Source organism: Myiozetetes cayanensis, unplaced genomic scaffold (genome assembly GCF_022539395.1).
Source record: "Myiozetetes cayanensis isolate MyiCay16 unplaced genomic scaffold, myiCay2020 scf1, whole genome shotgun sequence".
NCBI classification, from domain to species: domain Eukaryota; kingdom Metazoa; phylum Chordata; class Aves; order Passeriformes; family Tyrannidae; genus Myiozetetes; species Myiozetetes cayanensis.
The window spans coordinates 130,165,148-130,178,134 of NW_026086604.1; positions in this window are offsets into that span (position 1 = coordinate 130,165,148).

Consider the following 12,987-nt stretch of genomic DNA (forward strand, 5'->3'; position numbering starts at 1 on the left):
GATTGAGGACAACAGTGAGTAACTGCAATTGAGCTCTTAATGGAAAGAGATTAATTTCATGTTCTACAAGGGAAAGACATGAAATATGTACTCTATTATCTGATCTGATACCGAGAGGAGGGCAGTTATTTTAAAGGAGATTCATATGGTTGATAGGGAGGAAGGAAATAAGGACAAGTTTAAATTAAGACATAGGAAACCAGGGAGGGACAAAACAACAAACACTGCCAAGGAAATGGACTGGATGACCTTGCAGGTCTTCTCAATCTCATGCTTCTTGGACTCCTTCTGAAGAGAGCAGGGTCTCAGTAGCAGATATTTAAGATATCATAATTAGTAGCCAACTTCAGCAGACTTGTCCAGCTACAAAGAATCTGCTTTTATGCAACCTCTTTGTAGTTTTAGAATAATGAACTTACTAAAATGCAGCTCTGAGTTTCATCAAATCATCTCTTTAGAATACTGGCAGTGAGTAGAGGTGCAGCTTTTCTCTTCTTACTGTCTAAGTGTGATGGTATCTGAGTTGTGAATAATCTTGATGTTTTTCCAGCTGCTTCATATACTTTTGGCATAACAGGCATTACTGCTGGAAACCAGTGAAAAAACTGCTGCACTTCACCCTAATTTCCTTCTCTGTTGGGCAACTCAAACCCCAGAACCTTCACAAGAAGAATTTTAGAATCCCCCTTCAGGGAGGGTATGTGGCCAGGAGGACCCTTAGCCGACTATTTCTGTCTTTTATTTTTCATGCAAAGGCCAAAGTGTTTCAGTACAGTGGCAAATAGTCCAACTACAATTCACGTCTGGCTCTGCACATGTGTGGACTAATCAATAGTAAAGCAAATGCTTGGTCTTTCTCACCTGCATTAGCATCAGTCAAAGCAAAGGGTGATTCCATGTCATGGCACATGGTCTCCCTCCATGTAGAGGGAAGATCAACTGTTACAAATAGACAGACTGGTTCAAAGGTTTTCAATATCCCCCGTGGCCCATCAGAAGGTGCAGCTCCCAGGCTGAAGTTCACTGAGGTGCAGAAGGATGCAAAGCAAACCATGCACTTCTAAGACCATATACTCTGACAGCCATGCTCTCAGTGGTGTGAGGTCAATGCCAGCACCAACATGTCTTGCACAGTGAAAATATATGTAGGACGTCACTTGACATGGGCACTGCTGTGTGTTATTAATGATAATGCCACCTGTGGTTACTGACACCATCCTCTGCAATTTTCTCTCGTTCTATTATCATCATCATCAAAGAACTGAGTACCAGCCATGTCTTTTAACAAAGGAAATAGAGGAAGTGGTTGACCACTGAAGGACAACAGGACTGTAGTGTCAGCTTCCTGCAGAAGCCTGTCCCTGTTTTGGTTTAAACAACAGACCCTGATGATCTGGAAGTTGTTTTTCCAGAACCCTTTGGAGAGAGAGGTTCTGTACCAACAAACTCCAGACAACGACTCCAGGCAATGTTTACTAGTCCTGTGGTGCCTGTGACTTGCTGGTCAGTGTTTGTAAACTTCATTCAGTTCCTCTTGGGTCTCTGAAAAGCTGCTACAGCCCCCCCAGTGGTACAGTTGACACCCAGCTCCTCCAGTCTGTCCCTTGCTTGGACAAATCTCAGTAGCAAACTAATTTGAAACACCAGGATCAACTAGCAGAGAATTTGTGAGCAAGGTGGAGGCACAGGCTAATCAATCTGTTGCAGATAGTTTGTCCAGCTTTAGCTTTGTAAACACCATGTACTCTGCTTCCTACCACTGCGTGAGGGTGTGGGAGACAGTGTGTACAAACAGAACTGGAAAAGCCCCTGATATATACTGTCTTGTAACTGAGTACGTCCTAGAGAGGGAAAGAATAAACATTAGCAAACAATTCTGACTTTCTCCTAACCTTTGCAATGAAATCATCCTATAATTTATGGCTTGATTTTTTAAATTACTTTTTATTGGATGAACAAACTCATGTGTGCATAAAAGTTCATCAGTCAAGAACGTATATATATACATATACACATATATATACACACATAACTCTTAAACACTAGGAAAACCAGGCTCCTTTTTTTTTTATATTATTTTGCCCACAAAAAAAGCAGAGAGTCATGAAGAATGTCTTGTGTATGAGTTGGAATCCAGACAAAAGTGGAAAAAACCTGCTCTTTTTGTGTTTTATGGCAGTCTGTTATCTTTTTAAAGTTATGTTTTTGTGTCAGCACTCAGCAGATTTTAGGTGAGATAAACTGCCCATTCTTTTCTTTTTGCCTGCTTTTTTTTTTTTTTACTATAGCATCTGGGATCTTAAAACCAAAAAAAACCCCAAAAAACCCCCAACCCCCCTTGTGATTTATCAGCCCTAATTGTCTTGCAGTGGGGTTTCAGAGAGGAGATCATTAGCACACCCAGACATAAGGCAGATGTTCCAGTGATGACATGTCAGCAGAAGGAGTGTGTTTCTCTTTTGCCTCCTCCCTCTTTCTTATTCCTTATCTAATCTCATTCCCCTCAACACATTTGTCATTTATATCGGTGTGATGTTTGCTGGTGGGAGTGGAGGGGCAGGAGCAGCTGTGGCAGCTGTGAATGCAGCCCATGTGGGGTGTCCTGCGCCGTGCCTGGCCGTGGCACATCAGCACACAGCGTAGTGTGGGCCAGGACGATAGCAAGGATTAATAAGACTGCTGTGGATACGCAGGCAAGGGGCTGTGTTTATGTGTCACACCTGAGAAAACCATCCCACCTCAGTTAGTAAAACATCTCAACTGCTGTCCTGGCTTCTTGTCCCAGCCCTTTCCATGAAGCTGTTCATTCATGGGCTGCCTAGGTGGAAGAGGCTCAGAACAATTCAGTTTCTGCAGCACATTTATTTAAGCAAAGTATTATTTATGAAGATTTTCCTTTAAAAAAAAAGGTGTCCTCTGGCCTCAGGGAAAGCAATAAAGGCTCTAAATTATGTTCTCAATCCAGAATTAATCTGGGTGACTGGACAAGGGAGCAAAGGAAGGAAGAAACAAGAGCTTCAATTTATAAAGAAGCATTTTTCCCCCAGCTGCCTGGCAGTCTATGTTGAGTAGTGTAGAAGCTAGGGCACCTCTGAGTTTGCAAAGGTAAAGAATAAAAAATTATGATTATACCTAGAGTTTTAAAACATTTCCTTTAAGAAAAAACTCCAAGGAACAGAAAAGAGGAGAAAGATTCCAAAAACCACCTTGATAAGAAACATTTCCCAAAGAAAAACCAATGGAAACCCTGCCAAATCAGGATCCTTAGTGCATGGTTATATATAAAATCCTTCTCCTTTTTCCCTTAAACCTATGCTGCATGTAAGGTTTATTTTATTCTTGTCACGATAAATATTTCCATGGCTGCTTTCCATTTTAGGAGTAAAGGCCAAACTTTAAGTATGATTGTACCAATTTTGTGTCAGTATATCTGTACACACAGTTATAACACTTAACACGTTTAAAACAGAAGTGTCACACAGAAGCATCCTATCTCCCACTACATTTTGTGTGTTTCTAAAATGAGGAAGCCAGAAATGGGGTAAGCTAGAATGCTCATCAACATCCAGTTTTCAATTTCCCTTTCCTTGTTCATTAAGAAAGCTGTGGAAGGCTTTGAGAAGAACTGCTGCTCTCCCACACCAATCAAGATATCCACAAGGACACAATCAACCTCTTTCTTCCAACCCCCACCACATCTGGAGAGAAGAAGGGAGGTTTTGGTAGCAGCTGTGACTTTACTCTGACTCAGAGCATCCCTCTGATGGCAGAGGGATGCAATTTGTTTTTCAGTGCTCCTGAGTCTTTTACAGGTGAGTATTACCATTAAAATCCGTGCCTCCAAACAGGAATTCTCTTTTACAATTGACTAACAAGTCCAAAATTAACTTTTTGTGGTGCAGACACTCACATGCTTTACCTGTTCTCTCTGCACACCACACCACCTCCCTGAATTATTTTCCTCAGAACACTCTCAGCATTGTTTTCAAAACAATGCACTTCCCATCTAAATGCATTTCTTTAAAGGGGAAGAGACACCTGCAAACTCAGGGCAGGAGAACCAATCTCCTGCTAGACAAGGAAACAAGGTTGTCTTTATCTATAGGCTGAGTGGATTACCAACTAAATAGACAATACATGACAAATTATAATTTGGAAGCAGGACAACATTGGCACTGAGGTGTCGTCAATGAGTGCGTGTATTTCTAGATGTATCCAGTTCTGCTCCTGTGTTATTTAAAGTTTTTTATCAATAGTTCCATAGGAAACACAAGCATTACTATAATATTTATATAAAATATTGATATTGATATAACACTGATGGCAAACTCCCTGTTCAAAAATAAAGTGTAAGAAGAGGAAGCAACTGCTGTGTCCTGAGGTAAAATAAATTTGGACTGCAACTGAGGCATGAATTTTCAATCGTGAGGACAGCTAAATAGCTGGCAAATCAGAATATCTCTCAGATGAATTTAATAGAGTGTGTAATTAATTCCTGCATAACTGGATGCTCAGGAGATGCAAATAAACACTCAAGCACAAAGAATGGCAAAGTCTGAGGCACTGCATAGTCTCAGATTCATCATGATGGACTACCAGCCCCGTGCTTTCAATGGGGACCACTGGATTTGTTCCAAGAGTGAGCAAGGAGATCTCCATGTCTCTGTGCAAGCTTTTCCACAGTGATTTTCACTGTTTTCCAACATAATTTCTGCTCTACATTCTTCCTGGTGACACATATAACTACCAGGAATAGTTGCTGGAGATGCAAGTCAAGCACACATGGAAATGTTTGAAAAGTCAGTTGCTAGATGCACTACAGATGTTGCTTGTTTGGAACACTGGTAGCTGTTCTACTCACAGTTCTTCCCAAAAATACACTAAACATCATTGTGAATAGCAAATTCTTTTTTTAATCAATGCTTTCGCTTTGGTGTAGTTTTGTTCTGTATTAGACCCTTCAGAAAGGAAAGAAAAAGTGACTTCAAAGAGAAGTTAGAATATCTCAGGAAAAAAAGGGAAGATCCACAATGTGGAATGGTAGTTTTTATTCTCCACTGAATTATATTTTTAAAAACAAGTAGAGTTCAATATTTCTCACAGAACCTTGTCCTGACTCTGGCATGCTGGGGAAAAGCAAAACAAGAACAATGTGCAGGATATTGTATATTGCAAACACTCTATGCCTTACAAATGGATAAAAATAAATCCATCACTGTAGATGCCACTGCCTCATAGTTTGTTATTATCTTCTCTGATTTTCATTATTCCAAAACTAGTTTGCATATGAACTAACTTGCAAACTCTGTGTAAAAAAATAAGAGGCAATAGTTTTACAGATACCACATGAATTTAAAATAGCTTTGTAAATTTTGCCTAAATAAACACTAATGGTTTCAAAAACTGACCCTTCTTAAGTATCTGGGTGAGTTTCTTCTTTTAAAAACTTATTTCAAAAATAAAAGCAGATGCAGATAAAACTTGAATTTCAGAATCAGAAATCAAGATTTTGTTTAAAAACAATTTAATGACAAACTCCATCAGCTTGGGAAAGGAGTGGTTTTGAACTGCATACCATTCACCTGTGTGAAAGAAAAAAGGACAACCCCAACTCTTGAGAACTGAAGTCAGAGGGAAACCCTAGACAAGCAAGAGATGTGGGCTGGATCCTCTGTATATGTATGTACTTCCCTGTCACTAATTTACACCAAATAAAATCATTTTCCTTTCTTCATTCCACATGCTCCTCAAAATTTGGAGTTGAGCTTGAAGGTGGAAGATGTCAGGCTCCAACATAATGCCTGTAACAGATGAATGAAGCTGTGAGGCTGTGGTGGACTCAGTGCCACTGATCTCAGAGTCAACATCTATGCAAAGGGTCTTTGCCTCTGCCAAACACTCCCCATGCCAGCTGACTTCAGTGGGGTCTGCAGGCACTCAGCATGTCAGAAATATATATGAAAAAGTGTCAGAATTAACCAATTATAAAATTTGCTGCTACTATTATGGCAGTGGCTTCTTGCAATTAGTTTCAAGACAGGCAGAGTTTCTGATACTGAGATGCTCCTGACGGTGTCCATGAGGCTGAGTGGGCAGCACTGATGTAAATCACCACCCATGCTCTGAGCAGGGATGCTGTTGGCATCCCTCACTGGAATTTGTACTGGGGCTATGCTCTGTGAACAGCAGCAGCCTGTATCTGTACTTCCCAAGATGAGGAAAGAAATGGCTTTGTGGAAAAAACTTCCGCATTACAGACATTCCAATTGTTCCTTTGAGCCGCAGCCATAACTCTCTCCAGATGTAACCCTTCACTTCTCCCTCTTTACAAGTTTATTTTCCTTGTAAGGAAGAAAAACATGGAAAAGACTTTCGGTTGGTGAAAACCAAACTGAGAAGTACTGAATGTAAAGAATGAAGAAGGCTTTATAGAATGTCTGACAACAGCCAGTGAGCTGAGTCACAAACACAAAGCCATGGAAGTGCTAAACCCCATCCAGATGCTCCTGTCTAGGTGAAATTCATCTTCTTCCCTGACATAGTATGGGAGAGGAGCATGCATGGGCTGGTGCAAACACAGGAAGGGAAATCTTTGCTTAAATTTACAGCTCGAGCAAGGAACTTTGTGGCCTCTGTAGCTCCTGCTGCAAACTCTGGGCCAGCCTGAAATCTGGAGGTTCTAGACACATCCTGCCTAGGAGGATTTTATCATAGCAAACATGTATGTAGAAGGCTATGGCAGCTCCACAACTCTCATGCTTCTCTGTAGCTTCTCTCTGGAGCAGGAAGAAGGTACACTCTATTTTCATGTTTCTTAAATGTTCTTCTGGTGAGAGTATGGTGATAATTCTGGATTTCAGTTTAAGTTTTGGGCATAGGCATATGCCGTTCCCTCCCAGTCTTTGTGTGAAGAACACTTCTTGTTTTTTATGTCTGGAGGGTCACTGCAGCCAAACCTCTTCCTAGGCATGACGAAAGAGTTCCCCAGCCTGGGAGCCCTGTCTGACACTATGACTAAGGGCAGGAGCGAGGGGACCACAATTGGGTGCTATTTTGGCCTTTTTGGTGAGTAACAGCATCGTGGTAAAAGCTGAAGTGCTGACCAAGGTGCTCTGTCTTTTAACTGAAATCCCCAGCCTGTGCCTGCCCAAACTTGCTCACAGTTGTGCTGTTCACCAGAGAACCAAGTGCGCAGCGAGAGGAGTTGCAGGAAGGAAGTGCAGTCCCCAAAAGAACTTTGGGGTTTTTTTGACTTTAGTCTACTAGATGGAGAAATCACAGCAGCAGTCTCAAGTTGTACAGATAGTGTTCCACCACCCAATTCTATTGACTCTGCTGATGTGGTGTTGTGCCATCTGCCCCTATTAATGAAACAAAAAATGTGGGTTTATTTTTCTGAACAAGCTTAAAGCACAGCTTGTTGTCAAGGGACCTTCAGACAGCTTTTTTTCTGATGTTGCAGGTAAGCTGATGAGCCTATCATATTTGTAAGTTTAAAACCAAATCCCACTGGCAAATTGCAAATTTAAAACCAAACTAAGTGATTTCTGGTGCCAGCAACCCTGGGCATCTCCTCTGTGCTGCCAAATGGGGCAACATACCACTAAACTTCTTCTTCACCCAGAAACCATCCCGAGGCTGTCAGTTTGCAGAGTGGGCCTGATGCCCAGAACTGCAGCCCGCTAAGACAACAACATAAGAACAGAAAACATGAAAACCTTCACTTGTCAGTGACACCAGAGTTCATCTTTGGGAAGTGCCAGGAAAATAAAGTAAGGACATGGGAGCAAGTGAAGACCTTCTGTTGAAGCATGGTGGGCACCTGAATTCCACTGCAAAGCAGCTCAGTGTGGAGCCTGCTGTTTTGGTATGTGTGAGATACAGTAGTTCTCTTCCAAGGACACTCTGAATTACTGATTCAATAATTCACATTTGAAAGAAAACTCTGCACACACAGATGCAGAAGGCAATGATTATTCCATATTTTATGTCAACACATAGATATCCTACAGAGCATTGTTTTTTTTTCCTTCCCCTCACTTCTCTGTTTTTTGGTCTGGTTTATGTTTAGATTGTTATTAAAAACATGTGAAAGTATCACAAACATGAATTTGGCTGCCAAAACTTAGGTTCCTAAAGCCATATGTAGGTATCTAGAGTGCCTCATTTTTCAGACATGAGGGTTCAGAGCATGGCAGAGCAAGGCATTGATATACAAATACAGGTGCTTGTTTGAAGTGATCAAGTTTGAAAAATTTTGCCTGGTATATTCAGGAAATTAAACATGCAAATGGTGAACCTCTGAGCATCTGACAAATTAAATGCTTAAATGATCCACAGAACATGGCAAGGCTGTAAACTTTCCAAGACATTCACTGGGGATCTCAGACAACATAGTTGGAATTCCAGACTTCTTTAAGTTCATTTATTGACAAGGGACCACATTTAGACTAATTGTTAGCAAACCTAAGGCTGATTTAAGAGGAATTTAGGAGCCTTATTCAACAAAGTAATTTGGACCACATACCCGTTGGGGCAGCAGCCTGTGGAGGTATCCAGCAGTGCTGCTTCTACTGCTGCTGTCTGTAGATGCTCACGCTTTACTGCACATACTCAGGGGTGTCTCAGCATGAGCACTTCATTGCCAGAGCTTTTGCAACCGGTGCAGAATAACTTAAAAGTCTGTGGGAGGCCCAAAGCCCCTGAGCCTGTTTAGATGATGCCACACACGGGCAGGCTCAAGAAAGGACCAAAGGAGGAAGGGACACTCGACACATAACATCCTCTTGGCTACTCTGCTCAACCACAAAGCAGCGCAAGCGAATGCTAGAAGTTATTCGACCTGTCAGGATCTGAACAACCATTTGAAGAGCATAACTGTGTGATGGACATGTCTGGAAAGAGACATGTGCTTCATCCCTCTTATTAGTGCCTTTGGTGCAGAAAAGGATGCTGGACACCCAGGAACCAAAGGACAGTAAGTGTCCTTCTGGCACTTAGGGAGAGGGGACCATCCTAGGGTGCACAAAAGTCTGTGCTTTGGGCCTGCCTGTGCATTTTGTAATACAGAAGATGCAAACTGTTCACTACTATGGGCACAGATCACTTCCCAGTCCCAGAGTATCACCCCATTTGGGTGACTGCAGCCAGAGACCCCCACTCCTTCTATCTGTAGCTCTGTAGTCCCACTGCACCGTGGGCTGCTGTGAACAGCAGCAGAGCTGAGAGCAGAGCAGGCAACACAGGGATGAGATGAGGTGGGCACAGCCTCTGGTTGCTTGCCAATCCTACCTTGCATACCAGTGCTCTTCTGAAAAGTGGCTTTGAGACAGCAGCCAGTGCCTCAGCCCTCAGCATGGCAGGAAAAATAGCCCAAGTTGGTGCGTGCTGTTTCCTCCTTGGCACCAGACTCAAATGTTGCTGGATGGGCTCAAGGGAGTTGCTGAAGAGTAAACCCACAGCTGTCACTTCTACTGGCTGTATAAGATATTGGAGTAACTAGGAGAGATGCCCTGGATTGCCTTGATGGGCCAGATGGCTTCTATTTAGGTATTACGATGCCCAATTTAGGAATCCAGAATAGGAAGTCTGCTTATGGCCCTGGCATGCTATGACCATTGCTTATTATGCTGTTCATAATTGTGTCATTGTTTCCGTATGGTTCTGTTTTATTACATCCATCTGCTGCTCCATATTTTATATTTGAAGTGCAGGCTTTCTGTGCCACAAATTTGCTCCATGCTTAGCAAATAGTACAACCATGCCAACACCCCAATCCCGCACTTCCCCCACTAGTCCTGGTGGAAGCCCTTAACAGTTGAACGAAGCAGTTAAGACAGTAGATTGTATGGAAAAATGTTTCATTACTCCTTAGAGTGCCACCATTTGAGGTGTTTGTCTGCTGGTTCTTCTTATTTAGTGTAGCAAAAATTCAGGACTTGGAGGGTAAATTAAGAGATTGATTCTTTGACCAGTTTTTTAAGCTGTAGACATCACTGGAGTATGTGGAAAAGAAAAGACAGTTTTCAAGAAAGCTGTACATGTCATCTTTACATCTGTGACACAAGTTAGGCAAAACAAGGAACTGCATTGTTAACACACAGGCTCCACTGCCACCCTCTTCTACTCATGGTGGTTTCATGGCAGCTTTGGATGCCAATATAAAGTGATCCTTGTGGGTTTAACAAAAGGCTATGCTTAGGCCAAGATTTTCAAGTGTTAATAGTTTCTGACTGCTCAGCTTCAGGCAGGTCTGATCTTTTGGAGGGCACCTGGGGACTCAGTGCCTCTTTAGCCACTCCTTATTTGAGTCAACACACCAGCTTGGCTGTTGCTCAGGGACACACACTTTCATTCCTCCAAAGCCTCCATGATCTGATTCATGGTTGCTCGTGTTTCTGTCTTCCCATTCTGTGCTGTGCATACCTTCAGTTACAGAAACAAAAAAGGCAGTGCAGTAGAGCAAAGGTGAGGCTCTGCATCCTTCCAAAAGCCAGCTCACATTTTTTTCCTGCATTCATTCCCACTTTCCAGATAAAGCATTTTTGCGACTAAAAAATCAGCTCAACGTGATCTACCCAAAATCAGTATATGCTTGACACAACATGCCAACTGTAGTGATGACACTGAGAAGTCCACAACACGTTATGCGGAGGATTTTCTCTTAAAGACATTGCAGTGAGTCAATGTAGTGGAAACCTAATGGCTTCAGACAGATGTTGTTTGCTTAAAATGGCTGGAGGGTCAAGTTCAGGCTTACTTTGTTCTACTAAATTACCGAACAAAGACTTGGTTGGTTGCTTAGTGAAATAATCTGTAATAGATACCATAGGACTGATTTTTTGTGTATATATGGGCATTAGAAAAGTGGGGAGACTAAACACGCCTTACCCTCAAAATCCAGTAGAACAGATTCTCACCAATCACATGGGAATTACTGAAAAGCTGCAGACATGTTCACGAGATGGGAGATACCCTCAGCATTTTAAACAAGAAGCAGATGCAGAAGAGATGGCATTGATTATCTGTGATCCAAACCCGTTGATAGCAGAGGAGCCAATGGATCAAATAGTATTAAACAAGCTGCACCCAACAGAGCCGATCAAGATGCTCCAGAAACCTTTGACGCAAAAGGAATATGTCCAAAGGACTGAAAACTGTTACGGTGTCAGCATTTTCCCTTCTCGTGGGAGTAACTGCCCTGTCTGATCTGTTAGCGAGTATCTTGTTACATTAAACACAAATATCCCTGTTTATAATGTCTAAGTGTTCCTTAGTACCATAATATATTAAATGTAGAATTAAAGAAACAGTAAACTTCAAAAATATCAAGCAAAACACTCATTACAGCCAAAATTAAATAGGACTGTCATCTTCACTACATCAATTAACTTTTAAATTCCACTGATGACTTAATTGTGCCTCCTTCATCTGTTACTTCAGTTCAGCTACTTAAAACTGTATATAAGGACTGAAGGTTCTACATGCATAGAGTAGCTTCTTAGTGTATGTAACAACACTTTACTCCTCAGTCTGCTAGGTAAGCCAGGCATAGACAGAAAGTTTCCACAAAAGATTTAGTTTTTACTGGTTTGAAAGAAATGTCTTTCTATTACCTTTGGATAGCAGAGTCTGTACTACTGCAGTGAAAGATGCCACACAGCCTCAGCAAATACTGAAGTCATTCTGAAACGGCAGTAAAGCCAAAAGCTGGAAGAAATTCAAGTGTCACATCTTTACCACCTCCTTCCCTCTCTCCAAGTCAATGAATATGGCCCTTCATTTAAGAATGAGAGAGATTCACAGTTAACTCAATAGTCCTGTCACAGCTGCAGATACTTTTTCTTTTCATTATCTAATTACTAGGGAAATGGTCTTCCTCAAACTTTGCATGAGCAATGAATCATTTGGCCACTGTGGAAAAAAAAAGTCATTGCAGTAGATCATTACTCTCATTATTTTCTGGGGTCAAAACTTCTCATCTCCTGTAGCTGAGCCTTATTTCCAAGCCATCCCTCTTAGTAATCAACCTTCTTGTTGCTCTTGATCTACTCTGTGATAACATCTATGTGTTTAAAGGTCTGATTTCTCCTCTAGATCCTCCTACTCCTTCTCTCTAAGTCATTTATAGTTAATGTGGTATCCTGCAGCCTCCTTAACTGCTTGATATCAAGTCCCTTGTGCCCAGACACCTTGTGTTTATGCAATGTATTATGTACCCATGGTGCTTGAGGGGCAGAACTTCTCTGGTGTCATGTTCTCCTCAAGAAAAAACAAATATTTCCTAATTTTAGGCACTGAAAAAATTTAGTCTTTGTCCTTCTCCACAGGAAAGTTTCTTCCTGGTGCACCAAGTCAAACTGTGAATGTTTCATCCTGCCCCTGGTTTAACTGTGCCATTTACTCATGCTCTGCCTGTTCTCTCATACAGGGCACATAGGAGGGGACGACTGTTGGATCCTTAAAAATCAAATCTGGTTTTCTTGTAGTTGGCATAGGAGTAGCTGTTACAACAAAGCAATAACATTCTTAGAAGTCTCAGCAGACATCTGAGATATCTCCTGATGCCTCTTCTGTGCCTAAAATGGAAAAAGATTAATCCAGATCTAAGCCCGTGTCTCCTGTGAGACTTTACTGAAGTCCACTTTACAAATCCTTACTGAAACACAGAACAATACACAACCAAATGAAATGGGGTGCATTGGTTCAGCAGAGAAACATGTTGAAAACAAATGAAACCATCTGAAAAGTGAGTTGGACAATTATTTCCATTCTTTTCTAAAAATCACTGTGTACAGTAGGGTAGCATCTTGAATAGTTAAATGCTCCTCAAATACAACACACAGGCAAAACAAGAACAGTCCTTCAATATTAAAAGCATTCCTGCTGTGTCACATCATGGTGCCTGCACGAGCTGAATTCAAGACTTTTTATTGTCAAGAGGCACTACCATTACACTACATTTTAATATGGATCTTTGCCAACAAT